At 36.4% G+C, this 18,149-nt stretch overlaps 1 long non-coding RNA gene across 1 annotated transcript; it reads left to right on the top strand.

Moving 5' to 3' along the window:
* Positions 1 to 1,857: 1,857 nt before the first annotated feature.
* Positions 1,858 to 17,711, top strand: LOC118763445. Its single transcript, XR_004999207.1, has 3 exons — positions 1,858 to 2,015; positions 2,953 to 2,957; positions 17,701 to 17,711. It is a non-coding gene; the product is annotated as an uncharacterized LOC118763445 (long non-coding RNA).
* Positions 17,712 to 18,149: the final 438 nt, after the last annotated feature.

The raw sequence follows: 18,149 nt of genomic DNA, 5'->3' as shown, positions 1-18,149 counted from the left end.
TCACACTGAATATCCCCGAGAACTACGTTAAGGGTACACGTGTCTGTGGAGTGCTCAGCCACTTACACGTTAATTTCATGAGCAGGCTGTTCCGTTGATTGGATCAAAACTTCTTCATCATGGACGGCAACACATTGACAATTAAAAGGCTGGCGCAAATTTTTTAGCTTGATGTAACAGAGAATTCCTAAACACCCGCTCCTTTAAATTTTAATCCCCTTCCAGCTCTTTTCACATTGTGGTTAATATAACCCGATTTCATTCGGGTCTACTGGGGCCACATTTTATAAGATGAGGAATTTTGTCCTAGAGGTCACGCCTTTCATTTGAGGAAAAAAATAGTTGTCATGCAAACTTGCCAGCAATTTTAACATAGGTGTACATATTTTCAGCTCAACCAAACATATAATGCACACATTATATATATGTATATATATGTGTGTGTGTGTGTGTGTGTGTGTGTGCACGCATTATATATACAAATGTATACAAATTATATATATATATGTATAAATTAAATTAGAGATAAAACCACTAATAGGCAAATCAAACAGTGAAAAACAAAAAACAAAAACATCAAAATAAAAATATAATATACAAAATATATAAAATATAAAATTGAAAAATTTAAATTGTTTAAATTTAAAATAAAAATTTATAATTTTTATAAAAATATATATAACTATCAAAAAGTATAAAAAAGTTTAATATACATAAATACAGATATATACACTTTGTATATATTATATATACATATTTATATATAGAACACACGCACACACACACACACACACACATATATAAATGAACCCAATAAATATCTGATTCATAAAATTTGTTCTCATGATTGTGTGGTGGTTGTGGCGATGATAATTCTCTCTATGAATGCAGACAGACGTAGAGAGAGGGAGAATGTGAAAGCGCTGTGGAAGGCGGGGAGGAAGAGGTGGAGATATAGAACGCCGTTTGATGAAGTTATAAAGAGAAAGTGAAGGGGAGTTAGACGCCGTTATCGACGATTGTGTGGTTATGGTGGCGATGATAATTCTCTCTATGAATGCAGACAGACGTAGAGAGAGAGAGAGAGAGAGAGAGAGTGTGTGTGAAAGCGGTGTGGAAGGCGGAGAGGAGGAGGGGGAGATATAGAACACCGTTTGACGAAGTTATAAAGAGAAAGTGAAGGGGAGTTAGAAGCCGTTATCGACGTTATATATAGAAAGTGATGGGAAGGGAGGAAATAGAATGAGTGACGGAGAAAGACAGATACATAAAAGAATGAGAGTGGACTCGTCAAAGTGCGTTTTTGGCCCTAGCAACGACACCTTTTAAGATAGGGATTTCTAACCTAGCCCACTGGCATCCTCACCTCATTTTACATGTCCCTGTGAATTTTGGAGTCAATCCGACGGGATCTAGTGGCCTTTAAACCGTTCCAGACAAACAAACAAACAAACTTTTCGCATTTCAGTTTTATAAATAGAGATATTGTTGTTGGCATCCTTTCTGTCTCGGGAGACAATGGAGTTGCGCATAGAGTAATCTAGTCCGGCTTTTATATTTCATGTCCTGATACATTTCCTGCTGTGTAGTCCTATCGCGGATCGTGTCGTTCGCGAGAAGAGACTCAATAGATCGCAGTGTGGTAGCTGCTCTACTAAGCATGTCACTCCGAACGGCAAGTCGGGTCGTATGCAAGCGATCCCTTTCGTCTCGATCTCTTCGAACTAGTCGGGGCGGGACGACGAGCAGGCGACGACGGCGCGGACGCCGCAGCTGCTGCCGCGTCCCCGAATGGCAATTCCGCCGGCGACTCTGCCGCTCGCCGCGCGAACACGACGGGCGGACAGCGAACGCGACGGGCGGACGGCGAACGCCGAGCTAAGGCATGCGCTTTGAGATTGAGACGCTTTTGGAAAACAACTCGGGTCCGGCTACGGTTCCGGCTTAGAGGCGTTCAGCCGTTATCGCTCAGAGGCAGCTTGGCACCACCGCTCTATCGAGCGAGCGCGCAAACCGTTACTCTGATCCCGCGGTTTCATATATATATGAAAAAGACAGAATCTCGACTTACAGATGATTCAGTTGTCATGGTTTTTTGCTCTAGCAGCCACAATGATGGTAATGATAGTTACCATTGTAGGTAGTTAGTTATAACAAATTGAGTCATGAAATGTCATCAGAGCAGGAAAAAATAAAATATAAGTAAAACGAAAAAGAAGTCAAAGCTATAAGAAAAAGCTGTAAGTTGGGATTCTGTCTTTTTGTAACTAATTAATAAATGATAATTGATGGAAACCAATTGTTATCAATTAATTGTATTTCCATCTCCTGTTTGCCTTTGAATATTGATAAACTCCAGTTTACTTTTGTCATTACCTATTATTTATGAGCATTAACACCAATGCTCATAGGTAATATACCAATATAGGTAATACACCAGTGGATTCATAGGATACTAGTTATCCCTTAGACCTCTAACTTAACCCCACCTATATATGCGAGCAGGCAGAAACGTTGGCACACCGGGCGAAATGCGTAGCCATATTTCATCTGTCCTTACGTTCCGAGTTCAAGTTCCGCCGAGGTCGACTTTGCCTTTCATCCTTTCGGGGTCGATATATTAAGTACCAGTTACGCACTGGGGTCGATGTAATCGACTTAATCTCTTTGTCTGTCCTTGTTTGTCCCCTCTGTGTTTGGCCCCTTGTGGGTAGTAAAGAAATATATATATGTGCGTATGTGTGTATACATGTATGTGTGTATATATGTATGTGTGTGTATACACACACGCACGCACGCACACACACACACACATAATACACACATATATATATTTGCGTATGAAGTGTGGCGTCCCATACAGGATAGTGCTACTGATGTTTATAGCCCCAGGAAGACATCTCCTCCAGCTAGCTAACGACACGCATTCTGTGTCCAATAAGTATTTGCGAGGGGAGGTCATCACTCCATCTCTAGCCCTATGTAATACACAGGGACTCGAGTTTGTGGGTAGTTACCCGTCCTCAGCGTGTGTTAATAACCAGCTACTGATAGAAGTTCATTCCGCTCGCAAATTACTATATATATTTTCTAGTGACTCACTGTCACTGATCTCGTAGAAGGGAGAGAATGTCATATCTCTGAGTAAGATTTAAACAGTAGCAGTATGGAACCATAACATATATTTGCCAATTAAGTTTGGCATCCTATACAGGACAGTGCTACTGATGTTTATAGCCCCAGGAAGACATGTTCCCCAGATGGAACGACACACATTCTGTGTCCGATTAGTATTTGTGAGGGGAGGTCATTGCTCCCATCTCTAGCCTTACGTGATACACATGGACTCAAGTTTTTGGGTGGTTACCCGTCCTCAGCATGTGTTAATCACCAGCTGAGCGAGATATAAACATTAGCAGCACGGAACTATAACATATATTTGCCAACTAAGTGTGCTATCCTATACAAGACAGTACTATTGCTGTTTATAGCCCAGGAAAACATTTCCTCCAGCTGGCTAATGACACACATTTTGTTGAACATTTTGTTGAGAGGAAAATAAGTTGAGATGAGATACTGAGGTAGACCACATCTCAGCTAAGCTTTCTGATTCGTTCATCCTATGATGTTTTGCCACCACCTGCAAATCTAGTGCAAAAAAACCATTGAAAGTACCAACTAGAGATTTCATTACTTTCGTGTGCTCAGGACAGCGGATCTGTTTCAAGAAGAAGAACAGCAAACTTCTTGTGAGCGATGAAAAGTGGAATGGCTATTGGGAGTGACTGCAGATTTACCAGGGTGCCAGAGACTCTTTCCCATCCCAGTTATGAAAAAACCAAACATTTTCATGTCATGTGAAGGAAAGAAAGTTGTGAATCTAGTCGAGTTGACGGTTCCTCGTGAAGATAATATGGACGCCGCTCGGGCTTGAAAGATTGATCGTTATGTAAACCTCCTACAGGAAAGTGAAAACGCAGGCTGGAAAGCAGAGACTTTTCCAATAAAAGTTGGATGTAGAGGGTTTGTTGGACACAGTGTCAGATGATTGTTGTTATCGTTAGGCCTAACTCATTGTAAAATAAATACCAACATGACCGATATCCAAACTACAGTGGAAAAGGCTAGCCACTGGATTTTGTTAAAAAGAGATGATGAGCAATGACTGGAAGAATGTTGAGCTTTATTTAATTACCAGCTGATCTAGCGAGTGAGGCCTCATATCAGTGAGGGGGGAGGGGCTGGTACGCACTGATGCCATTGAGAGGTAAGCTCCAAAATGGCGCACCTTCTCTCCTTGTGACCCCATACATTTGCTGGCTTCCGGTATGTGGAGTTCTCGACTGGTAGCACTCGCATGTTCAAGTTGTTTGCAAAACATGGCACTTAATAGTGAGACTCGAGTTCAGGATTAACTAATTAATTTTCATGTTCATTCTAGTGTTATAATAGCATGCCTCATGAATTCTCTTTTGTGTGGTTTGGGTTTTAACTGGCTTTTTTAGCATGTAAGAAGTCCTGTCAATGGTCTCCTCTTTGTGTATAAAAATATTTTATACACTCTTATATTTATAAATAAATATATATATATATATATATATATATGGTTAGATGGATTGATAGATAGATAGATAGATAGATAGATAGATAGATAGATAGATAGATAGATAGATAGATAGATAGATATAAGCACATATATGTATATATTCTTGCATAAATATTGCCAAGTATGAAAATGGATGTAAAATGATGATACATTTATGCATATACACTTAGTATGTATACCTACCTACGTGTGTGTGTGTATATGTGTATGTGTATGTATTTAAATATGCACATGCATATATGCATATATATATACAAATACATACATACAAACATGCACACACATATAATACCCATGCATACACACAAACACATATATTCACACATTCACACACACGCATGTGCACATAGACCTAAATTTTCTTTTTCCCCTCCATTACACATTTGTATATTTTCGCAATCCATAGAAAATGTCAAATTAACCTGTTAATCTCAACTAATCATGCCTTAAGTGACATCTTTACTTATTCTTAGCTATTGATTTATATCTTCCCATCCATCATAAGAGATTATTCTATTTCAGATACGATCCGCTAATCATATTAATCTTACAGATATCTACTCAGCTGTGGAATCCTGCTGTTCCAATATTTTTGTTATGATATTTACGTTTCTTTCATTGTTTTCTTTTTCATTAATTTCGTTTTATACATACATCAGGTATTAGACATATTTCAGGTTATCATCTTCTATTGCATAAATCTATTATTTTCCCCCTTTTTACTTCTTTTCCATAAATAATACTTTGTTGGTCTTTGTGTGTTGTTTTCGTTTCTTTTTATATTTATCATATTTGCTTCTATTTGTCTATCTTAAATTTTTAGTTTGTTTTGCTTTGTCGTGTTTATTTTAATATTTTCATATTTCCTGTATTTATTGAAATTTTACAAAAATAAAATAATGATAATAATAACACTTATATTCTACTCTGATATAGGTATAAGACCTGAAATTTTGCAGAAAGGGGCTAGTCAATAACTTTTCCTTTTATTTTTTTGGAGTTGATAAAATAACGCTATTAGTCAAGTACTTGAGCCAACATATACAGCTGTTTCTTGCGCCAAATTTCTGGTCGTGTGCTTATATTAGAAACAGGTTAAACGGGTAAAGACCCCCTTCGCTCATGAATGACCATGGGATGCACCTAGAAAGTTCCCCTCTGATGTACAAGTCTGGGTAAGGTTGTTTATGGAAGACCAGCAGTCGCCCATGCATACCAGCCACCCCTCTTCATGCCACTGATGTTATCAAAGGGAAAGGTAAAGGCCGATACAGCTTGGCACCAGTGATGTCGCAACTCGTTTCTACAGCTGAGTTAACTGGAGCAACGTGAAATAAAGTGTCTTGCTCAAGAGCACAACACGCAGCCCGGTTCAGGAATCGAACTCACTACTTTCTGCTACAAGATGCGGTGAACTCGTAATTGAGTGCATCTTGTAGCACAGACGAACAACTTCCACTTGCCTAAGTTTTCTTCAAAACATTTTGCTACGACGAGGATGGAACAAAAAAACCATGTTGCAGGAGTTCTCCTTTGGAATGCAGAAGAAATTTAGAAACAAAAAAAGCCATTCCAACATGAATCGCGCGTGCTGCAGCGGAACAGCACATAATACGTCAAATAGCAACACACTCAATCGCACTACTACCACACTATCACAACAGCAAGAACAACAACGCCGACTACGGCTAAACCAGGAGCACGCATAGGACAAAAGCAACAACAGGAAACAGTAACACTATACTCTTTTACTTGTTTCAGTCATTTGACTGTGGCCATGCTGGAACATCGCCTTTAGTCGAGCAAAAAGATCCCAGGACTTATTCTTTGTAAGCCTAGTACTTATTCTATCGGTCTCTTTTTGCCGAACCGCTAAGTTACGGGGACGTAAACACACCACCATCAGAAAGAACTGTAAGCTAATGAACTACATAAGATAATCGTCTACTCCTTTGTCACTTTATTTTCTTATATATATATATATGTGTGTGTGTGTGTGTGTGTGTGTGTGTGGTGTGTGTGTGTGTGTGTGTGTGTGTGTGTGTGCGTGTGTGTGTGTATTATTAGTCACTAGAGCTTCTTTTACTTTATATATATATATAGAGAGAGAGAGAGAGAGAGAGAGAGTCTATAAGCGACCAACGATGTGGTTTTTCAGAGTATTCCATGCTGCATTAAATTTTACCTCCGTGAAATTGTGACCCCTATATTTTACATATAAAATAAGTTTTTTTTACTATAAGGGTATTGTTTTCTAGATATGAAATTGTGACCATGTAAATATTAAAATGTAATTTTTTTTCTGTTTATGGGGAAATGGAAAAATAAGAGTGAATATTTATTTTACAAGTGCTGTGTATTAAGTCTATGATACTGTGCATAAAATAAATAAAATGCTTTAGGTAATCATCGTATTCTAAGGTCCTTCACCTTTCAATGAATGGCAGATGAGCAGATGATACAGACACAACACAGGCTACACTTTCAGGATTTTTGGATAAAGTTTTCAGGAATAACCCAATAGGTTTACTATTAATTCCGTGAAAAATTCACGGGTCACGCTAGTAACAATTATTATAATTATTAAGGCGGTGAGCTAGCAGAATCTTTATCACGCTGGACGAAATGTTTAGCGGTATTTCGCCCGTCGCTACGTTCTGAGTTCAAATTCTGCCGACTCTGCCTTTAATCCTTTCGGGGTCGATAAATTAAGTACCAGTGAAACACTGGGGTCGATATAATCAACTAGTCCCCACCCCACAAATTTGAGGTCGTGTGCCTCCAGGAGAAAGGATTATTATTATTATTATTATTATTATTATTATATTATTATTATTATTATTATTATTATTATTATTATTATTATTATTATTATTATTATCTGTTATTGTTGTTATTATTATTATTATATTATTATTATTATATTATTATTATTATTATTATTTTTATTATTATTATTTTTATTATTATTATTATTATTATTGTTGTTGTTGTTGTTGTTGTTGTTGTTGTTGTTGTTATTATTATTATTATTATTATTATTATTATTAGTAGTAGTAGTAGTAGTAGTAGTAGTAGCAATATTGAATTTTATAATGATAATACAATTATTCAAATTTTAAAATTATTTACGGTTACTGTACTTTCTTCATCATTATTATCATTGAATAAATCATCATCGTCATCATCACCATCATCATCATCATCATCTATTCTTCAGGCAATTACACTGCTATATTATTGTAAAAATTTCTTCTACATAATTTCATTTTGACAGAGTAACCATAATTGTTATTTCCAATATTTTTTTTTTTAACAGACATTTGAAAACGTGAATATATCGCAAGAAGAACACTCTTATGCATACATGTGTGTGTGTGTATTTGGGTGTATGTGTGTGTGTATGTATAAATATGTGTGAGGGTGTCTCTTTGAATGTCTATGTATCTGATGTACCAGCTGTGTGCATGTAAGAATACTTGACTGTGTAAACTTATTTGTATACTAACAGACACGAACTCATACATACGCATATATGTTTGTGCAAGTATATACATGTATGTGTGTATGTATATGCGTGGGATTTATATGCATTAAATGTGCAGTGAGTACTGAAACTAATGTGCATGTGTGTGCACACATGCGTACATATGTGCAATTTAGATATATACGTGTGTATGTGGTCTGAGCTGTGTATGTGCGCATGCATGTGTGCATATGTCTATGTAATATGTGTAAATATTATGTTTATTGTATGTGTAAGATATACGGTGTGGTGTGTATGTGTTTGCTAAATATTTATGTATATGTATATGTGTTTGTATATATGTACAATCTCATGTGATGCCATGTCTGACTGTGTATGCGTTTGTATATCCTTCTGCATCGTTTGTATTTTTTATGTAATTTTCTAAACTTTGTTTTGTAACATCAAAATGCTTCCAGCAAAATGGTCAAAGAGTGGAATAAATAAAAAGTCTGATGAGCATTTCTTTTTTTTTTTTTTAACTTACCTTCTAAATTTTCATAGATGCTTGTATTTAAATTTTGTTTTATGTTTATTACTGTTTCCTTCCTAGCTATTGTTCATTGTCAGTGTAGATTGGAAGATTCTGCAAATTTACAGATTCCTACATCAGGTATTTGGTATTTGGTATTAATATTTGGTATTAATATTTGGTATTAAATTATTGGTTCTTTAAGTGTTTTGTTTCACTGCTATCCTGTATTGCCGAATACGCCAGATTTTCTTTAGTCAACCATTAAATATATCGATGGACATAAACCAATCACAATTCAAGGACTGAATTTTTTTCTTACTGAAAATGGTACGACTGTTCCTGGCATTTCTGACCATGAAAATATTGTATATACATATTTCGTTTTTGAATTTGGTTTGGAAGATTCTTTATATGAGTTCGTGTGTTGAAGCATATTCTATTGTATCTGAGGAGAGTCATTTTCTTTTTGTGCCTTATTATGTAACACACTTACCGGTAAAATTTCCACTTTTTTCTTATTTTTATTTTCCTAAAATTTTCGTTGCGGCTTGCAACCTTTCCAATAATAAGGCACAAAAATAAAATGACTCTCCTTAGACACAATAGAATTGCGTATACAGACTAGTTGTTTACATTCATGGATACATACGATGCTGGTTTATAAATCTCTATTTGATAGCAGAATATAGTATTTGTTAGATAATGTATTTTGCAAAGCTAGATAATTTTAACACTGATATTCCAACGTTAGAGTAGACAAGTATTATTTTACAGCTAACTAAACGGCTCTTCTTGGTTCTAATCCAAATTAGTAGACTTCAAACGCGCGTCTAACGCGTCTTTCAGCACCTGATGAGTTCTTTCAAAAGTCCTTTCTCTTTTTCCAACTTATTGACGGTTCTGCTCCTTCTCTTCATATCCTGATTTCATTGTCGCCAAAGATACTTCTTTTCAAGACCTCAATTTTGCAAACGTACGCTACCTCTTCTATTGCCACCAATGAGCATTGCCCTAAATTCCTCATGTACTTATTATTTTTTTGTAGCACACCCAGCTTTCTCTCCACATAACCTTGCCGACTCAACTCCAGAACACTCCTCAACATTCTTTTTGTTTATTGTCAACCATCAGATAGGCATAATTCATTATCTCTTTTAAAAGACGATGTTCTCCAATGCAGTGTCTGAAACCGGAACATGACCTCACACTGTCTTAATTCAGTACACACACACACTCACACTCTCTCTCTCTCACGCACACACACATACACACAACACATAACATATTTCTGTGCAATTTTTGCTCACAAGTCAATGCTCAACTTGAGGCTATGGTAAAATCAAGGTACAATCAAATGAAATCGAACCTGGAACTATTCGGTTGCGAAGTTAACTTGTTAATCACACAGCCATGCCTGCAGGTTTATGTATGTGTTGCCTGTATGCTGTATGTATGTAGCGTTGTTCATATTTATGTCTTATCTATGCATGCTTCTATGTCTGCGGACATCTGTAGAGAACAATTTTAATTAAGGATATATCAATGCAGACAATAAATACTGTTAATTCAGTTTCTGTATTAAGAATATTTCATAAATTATTTATCTCAGATTGTCTAGAGTTATTAGTCACTTAAGAATATTTAGTATCTCATCGCTAGACTTTCAAGTGTCAACGATTAATATGATTATATTTTATAATATAACAAATATTAATATTGAAATACATAGTAAGAGCGGCGAGTTGTTTGGAATGGTGGAATACAGAGCTGGATGCCATATATTATATAGTTTCATTTCTTGTATATTTCAACTTCCGTTGGTATTGTCTTGTATTTTATTTGAATGCCCATAAAAATACTTATTAAGGATATATATTATGAAACAGAGGGTTTGAATCCGCCAGCTATATTCTACTCCTACCGTTTATCTTATTTTACAAATCTGTGGTCTCGTACCTATGTGAAAAAGTTATTATTTGTTTATTTGATGACTGGGTCTTTGAGTTTTCAGAAACGATATGTCAACTTACACTTCATCGTATTCGGAAGTAGGGGTTGGTAAAATAAATACCAGTAGCGCACTGGAGGCTAATCAGTTGACTGTACGTATCACCTACTGAACTGCGATTTATACCATTGTAAAATTTCCCCTACTTACAATCATTAACATTCTTCATCGGTGTAATCAGCATCAGGTAGAACCGATATAGCAATAAATTAAATATTGTAAGGGTATTTCAATTATTATTTGTTTCAAATAAAAATTCAAAGTGTAACCCTCTTGAGTCGGTATTTGATTTAGCGAATTCTGCACCATACCTGTGCCAATGTAAGAAATCATCGTGAGTTGGCAGAAAAGTCGGACAAAATGCTTTGCAGTATTTCTTCCAGCTATTTGCGTTCTAAGTTCAAATCGCCCCAACGTCAACATTGCCTTTTATCCTTTTCGGGATCGCTAAAATAAAGTACCAGTAAAGTAGAGGAGTTGATGGTATCGACTAGTCTCTTCCTTAAAAATTGCTGTTCTTGTACCTAAATCAAAAACCATTAACCTGGATTAACCTAGCTGAGTATTTTGTGTGTGTGTGTGTGTATGTGTGTGTGTGTGTGTGTGTGTGTGTGTGCATGTGTGTGTGTGTGTGTTTATTTTTATACATAATGATATGCATATATCTTATAATGCCCCACATTTGTGTATATTCATAAGTCCAAAATAATATATTATAAAATACCCACGCTTGAAGAGAAGAAATATTTATAGAAACAAAGCCCACAAACACAACCTCTTCCGCAAAAGAAACAAAGGCTAAATTTTCTAAATAGTAATCAGATAACATCTAGAACAATTAACTCATAGCGAGAAATCTACTTCCCAACTAACCTTTACATCTACATACATCCTTTCGTGAACACTAAAGCGAAAGATAAACAAATTTCTACACTAACTACACATGACCTACATCTGACGCACCTAAATCAACACACCTAATCACAGAATCTTACATGCTTGATCGATAACCTCCACCTTCCCAAAGCATACTGGTTAAACCCCTAACGAGGAAATCTGCTGACCAACTAACCTTCCCACCTGTTTACATTCGTTTGTGAACCCTAAAAACTACATGACCTAAAAGCTGATATACTTAAACATACCTATTCACACAGGTTTAATTGAATACCGTGAACTATAACTTCTTCATTCCCCAAACAAAACATTTAATTTTCCATTTACGTCTAAACCTAGTGAGACATCTGCAAAGCGACTGATATTCTCACCCGTTTACGTTCTTTTGTGAACCCCTAAAAGAACAACTTCAAGACTGACTTGTCACATCTAAACAGACGCACCTAATAACAGAGTCCTATATGCATGGCTGAACAACAAAACAACTCCAAGTTTAATCAATAACATCTTCCATCACAACTTACCCAACAACTTAATCATTCAACACAGATCCACTTACCCTCCAGAAAATTTTAACTGAGCAGAGACTATATAAAGCCTAAATGAACTCGAATGCATCACAGTTCGAAGATAGATTAGCAGACTGAAACTTCGAAGTCCCTGCACTTTTATTTAGGTTGATAGCCTCTTAGGTAGCATTTTGAGTGTTGGGCTGAGTGCATCACTTATCACAGGAACAAATGTTATCATTGTCTTCCACAATCACGTCATCTCTCTGGTGACTTTCTGATATTTCTCAATTTTCTCAATTCCTTCGGTATCCAATCTATTATCATATGGTATTGCGATGTCTATGACGTTACACTGTTTCTATTTTCCTCTACAACTATATCTTATTTTCTTGCATCAATAGTATGGTTAGTCTTTACAGGAAAATCCAATAAAATCCTATAACTGTTATTCTCTACAAAGCCTATAGTCATGATTATACCACTTCATGCGCTTATACTATTGTTTTTGCGAGCTTATTGCTTTCATTTAAGAGATAGTTAATACTTGCGTCGTTTTTAGCACAGATCATGCGTTTGCTCTCTGTCTGAGTTCGGTCAATATTTGCCTCCAAATTCGTTCTAATGGCTTGTTCTTGAATGGCTACAATTAGCGATTCGGTTTCTCGTTTCAGGTTTTCATCTGCCAGCCGCAACCACCATTCTTTTCAAACATCCTTGGCTGATTGTATGAACTGGCCATATAATTCCTACTTTCCGCCTCTTTGTCCTCTCATTCTTCCTTCTGTTCTTGAAGTCTCCTACTGTTTCAGTAAATTTCTGTGTATTTCTAGCCGCCGATAATAGTCTTTCTTCATTATGTACAACGTGATTTTACAAATCTAATATCTCAGTACTGATGATGTCTTCTGCGTTTAACAGACCTCTACCTTCCTCCTTTCTTGGTAGTGAGAGCCTACGGATACTACATCTGGGGTAGTGCACATTATGCATTGCCAGCCGTTTCGTATTTCTGTCTAATTCTTCCTTTTACAAAGGAAGCATAGTATCTTAATTTGGTATAGATTGCGTATTCATTCCTTCGATAGTGTTCTCTCCTTCCCAGTACTTCTCTAGTACTCTTTGGAGATTTTTCTCTCTCATTTCTTTTTCCATTATCTTATCATCTCCTAGGTACTTGTACTTTTCATAATTTCTTAGAGATTTAATGATGTCATCTTGTGGTAATTTTATACCAACATAGCTTATGCTTCAGCCTCACTTCATAATTAACACTGCACTTTTATCCAAACTGCATTCGAAATATCCTTACCGAATGCTCTTTACGTTTGGATAAGAGATTTCTTTTTTTTTTTTTTTTCATTTACGTATGCAGTTTGAAGTCATCCATAAATAACAAGAGATATGTTTTTACTCTGGTTTTGATAAGCTCTGTAACAGACATGAGTGGAGGCGCAATGGCCTAGTGGTTAGGGCAGCGGACTCGCGGTCGTAGGATCGCGGTTTCGATTCCCAGACCGGGCATTGTGAGTGTTTATTGAACGAAAACACCTAAAGCTTCACAAGGCTCCTGCAGGGGGGGGGGTGATCCCTGCTGTACTCTTTCACCACAACATTCTCTCACTCTTTCTTCCTGTTTCTGTTGTACCTGTATTTCAAAGGGCCAGCCTTGTCACACTCTGTGTCACGCTGAATCTCCTCGAGAACTACGTTAAGGGTACACGTGTCTGTAGAATGCTCAGCCACTTGCACGTTAATCCCACGAGCAAGCTGTTCCGTTGATCGTATCAGCTGGGACCCTCATCGTCGTAACCGACGGAGTGCTCCTACTAACAGACATGAATTTTCTCAGTATGCTTGTCAGAGGGATTAACGTAATGACAAAAAGTAATGAAGAAAGCGATTTTCCCTGGAAAATCGAGGGATCTCTGTATATTTTCACATTTTCAAAAGATTCATTTGCACCTGTTCGTTCTCATTGACTTTTTTCAAAAAGCATTATTTCCTTCTCATTGACCTCAATTGTCCTCTGACTCCCCAAAAACCAATAGTGTGGAACATTAACGTAAGCGTTCTTTTAGTCTACCCAGCCAAGAACTAAGTTCTCTTTTCCTATTAGTGCTTCACTTGATACCATATCTTCTTTATATATAAAACTGTAGTTGTGTGAGTGTCTGTCCCCTTCGATTTAGATTCCTAACTACTCCCACATTTTGCGGTGCAGTTTAAACAAATTCGGGTATCTTATAGTCGTGATTCATATCGAGCCCCGTCTGGCTATTAGCGCGCGTCTACGATGAGTCTACGATTTTAAAAATAACTTAACATTATTTTTGATTCCATTTTAATGCATATTTTTTCGTGTGTCGATGGCGGCGGAGTTGGCGTCCATGGTCACAGCTGCACCTGTTTGCTTCTCCCCCTTCCCTCCCTCGTGAAGCTGTGGGGAAGGGAGTGTAAGGAAATCAACGTCGTAATGCGTTGTCAAGGAGACCAGCGTTCTTTTAGAACAACGACTTCATGGCCTTGAAGACACCAAAACAGAAATGGCTAAGAAAGCCCGAATTGGCATCTATAAGGGAAGTAACTCTCTAAAAATGCTTATATAGTTATTTCCCTTACAAACCCGAGCAACGCCGGGCGATACTGCTAGTTATCGATATATTTAACAGTAACAGACTAGCAGTTTCCTTTGATTTCTTTCTTCGTCCCTTTTGCTCCTCTAGTAATAGATTTTCCTCCTGAAATCAGAGACCGGTTAGTAATTTCTAGAGCAAGGATAAGCAAGTAACAGATCTATCGTTACTGACGTCTCCTCCCGTTTCTTTGTTTTGCATTAGCACTCATCTTTATTTTGTCATTCATGCTGGCGTCGTGCTATTTTCTATTCGGTCGATAAGAAGTTGATGTATATAGCTGTGAATGCTCGAGAGATTCTTAAGCTAGAATCCCTGAACTCCATCTGATCCAGAGGCTTTCCAATTTGGTATTTTCTTAGGCATCTCTTTCACTCCCTCGTCTGTAATATTTATATACTCTCCTTTTCATTTTCACATCAGTAATATTTACATTCCCATCATCATCATCATCGTCGTCGTCGTTGTCGTCGTCATCATCATCGTCATCAGCATTGTCATCATCGTCGTCGTCGTCGTCGTCGTCGTCGTCGTTGTTGATTATTATCCGACATATTTCTTGGCGGCGAGCTGGCAGAATCCTTAGCACGCCGGGTAAAATGCTTAGCAGTTATGTGCTACGTGCCTATAATAGAAGGGATTATTATTATTATTATCATCATCATCATCATTATTATTATTATTATTATTATTATTATTATTATTATTATTATTATTATTATTATTATTATTAATATTATTATTATTATTGTCCTTAGCACGCCGAGTGAAATGCTTAGCGGTATTTCGTCTGCCATTGCTTTCTGAGTTCAAATTTTGCCGAGGTCCACTTTGCCTTTCATCATTCCGGGGTCGATTAAATAAGTACCAGTTACGCACTGGGGTCGATATAATTGACTTAATCCGTCTGTCTGTCCTTATTTGTCTCCTCTATGTTTAGCCCCTTGTAGGCAGTAAAGAAATAGGTATTTCGTCTGGCATTACGTTCTGAATTCAAATTCCACCGAAGTCCACTTTGCCTTTTATCCTTTCGGGGTCGATAAAATACGTATCAGTTGAACAATGAGGTCGATGTAATCGACTCACCCTCTCCCCCCAAATTGCTGCCCTTGTGGTAAAATGTGAAGCCATTATTATTATTACTATTATTATTATTATTATTATTATTATTATTATTATTATTATTATTATTATTATTATTGAGTGAGAGAGCAGTTCATGCCATCAAAGTGACATGGGGTAAAATATACGAAGCCCAATATACCCATCATGACTACCCGTCTGATAAAGGTACACCAGGCACATGCATCACAACCATATGTGCGCGACATGGTGATCTCATATCAAGATAAACAGCACATGACCTTGCAGGTGGGGCCCAGTTAGAATTTTCTTCAGGTTGAGTAGCCCATCCCGCTCAAACGGTCCCTGAATAAGGGTTGTTTAAGGATGTTGAAAGAACCACCCATGTTTCCAGAGGTGAACTATTCAAACCCCAAAGAATCCCTCTCAACACATGGCTATGATGCTCCCCCACTACTTCTGCTCGTGATCAGAGATGCACATATCGTCAGCCACTAAGGGACATGCTCAACTGGTTAAGGTCAAACAACTGACAAGCAAATCTGTGGTATTGAGCAGAATATTTGCTGTAGCCCATCTTTTATACCAAGACAAAACAATGTACATGATAACACTTCCAATCAGTTAAGATCAGAAGCCATGAGAGCTACTGCCTGGTACTGCATCAGGGCATTTATTATTATTATTATTATTATTATTATTATTATTATTATTATTATTATATTATTATTATTATTATCCGGCACATTTTATATACTCCACCACTCCATTTAATCTCCTTATGATAAGTGGAAAAAAAAAAGGAATTTACAGATATTTTACCCGGATTTCTGTCTTTATTTGCTTTACAATAAATATTAAATATGTTTTAAAGCGTGAAAAAGTTGAGTGCTCAATAATAATGATAATAATGATGACGCTAAATATCTATAGTAATAAGAATAATGATGACGTTTGTAAATATTGATAATAGTAAAGAAGATGACAATGATGATAATTGTGATGATGATAACTGTAAATTTTACTAACAGGAGGAGCAGGAAGGGAAGGAGAAAAAGAAGAGGAAGAAGAAAGAAGATAAAGAAGAAGGGAAAAAAGAAGAAAAAGAAAAGAAGAAGACGAAAAGAAGAAGAGGAAAAGAAGAAAAATAGAAATAAGAGAAAAGCAAAAAAAAAAAAAACGAAAAAGAAAAAGGAAAAGAAAAAAGGAAAAAGAAGATAAAGAAGCAAAGAAGAAGAGAAAAAAGGAGAAGAAAAAGAAGAAAAATAGGAAAAAGAAGAATGGAAGAAACGAAGAAAAAGGAAAAAAGAAAAAAAAGAGAAAAAAGGAGAAGAAGAGGAAAAGAAGAAGAGGGAAAGAAGAAGAAAAAGAAAAACAGAAAAAGAAATGTAGTAGTAGTAGTAGTAGTTGAAAAAGAAGTGAAAGAGGAAGAAGAAAAAGAAGAAGAAGAATTGCCATCGTCATACCATTTACAATGATGGTGATTATGAATAATGAGGAGAAAGAGGAGAAAGAGGTAGAAGAGGAGGAGGAGGAAGAGGAGGTGGAGGAAATTAATGAAGACAAGAAAGAGAAAGATTAGTCGTAATGTGGGTGATGATGATGATGCAACGATAATGATGTTAGCGATGAAGGGGAGGTGAAGATAATGACAATGATAATTACGATAAAAGAATGCGAGGAAGGTGATGATGAGGACAAAATGGAAGGAGAGTAAGAGCGCGATTACGGCAATGATGACGATGACGATGTCAACGATGATTATGATGACGAAAATGACGACGATGATCATGATGGTAGTTGCAATGATGGCGATGAGGATGAGAAGAAAAAGTAGTAGTAGTAGTAGTAGTAGTAGTAGTAGAAGTAGTAGTAGTAGTAGTAGTAGTAGTAGTAGTAGTATTAGTAGTAGTAGTAGTAGTAGTAGTTGGAGTAGTAGTAGTAGTAGTAGTAGTAGTAGCAGCAGCAGCGGCAGTAGTAGTATAGTAGTAGTAGAAGTAGTAGTAGCAGTAGTAGTAGTAGTAGTAGTAGTAGTAGTGGAAGAAGACGGCAAAGAAGAAGCAGCAATAAAATTTTTATGAATATCATTTCTTATTCAATAGATAAATGTAAATAATATTTAACCTCAGTTAGAAATAACAAAACCAACCAAAAACAACAACAAAAAAATTGCAGCAAAATGACAACAAAAACAAAAACAACAACAACAAATACGATCACTAAAAGTGTATTAGCAGAAATAAATATAATCCGCACAATAATAACGACAACAACAATAACAATAACAGTAGTAGTAGTAGTAGTAATAATAATAATAATATAATAATAATAATAATAATAATATAATAATAATATAATAATAATAATGATAATAATGATAATAATAATAATAATAATAATAATAATAAT

The sequence above is a fragment of the Octopus sinensis genome, linkage group LG5 (assembly GCF_006345805.1).
Source record: "Octopus sinensis linkage group LG5, ASM634580v1, whole genome shotgun sequence".
In the NCBI taxonomy this organism is placed as follows: Eukaryota; Metazoa; Mollusca; class Cephalopoda; order Octopoda; family Octopodidae; genus Octopus; species Octopus sinensis.
The sequence above is the reverse complement of the archived record's forward strand: the minus strand, read 5'-3'. Positions and strand labels throughout refer to the sequence as shown.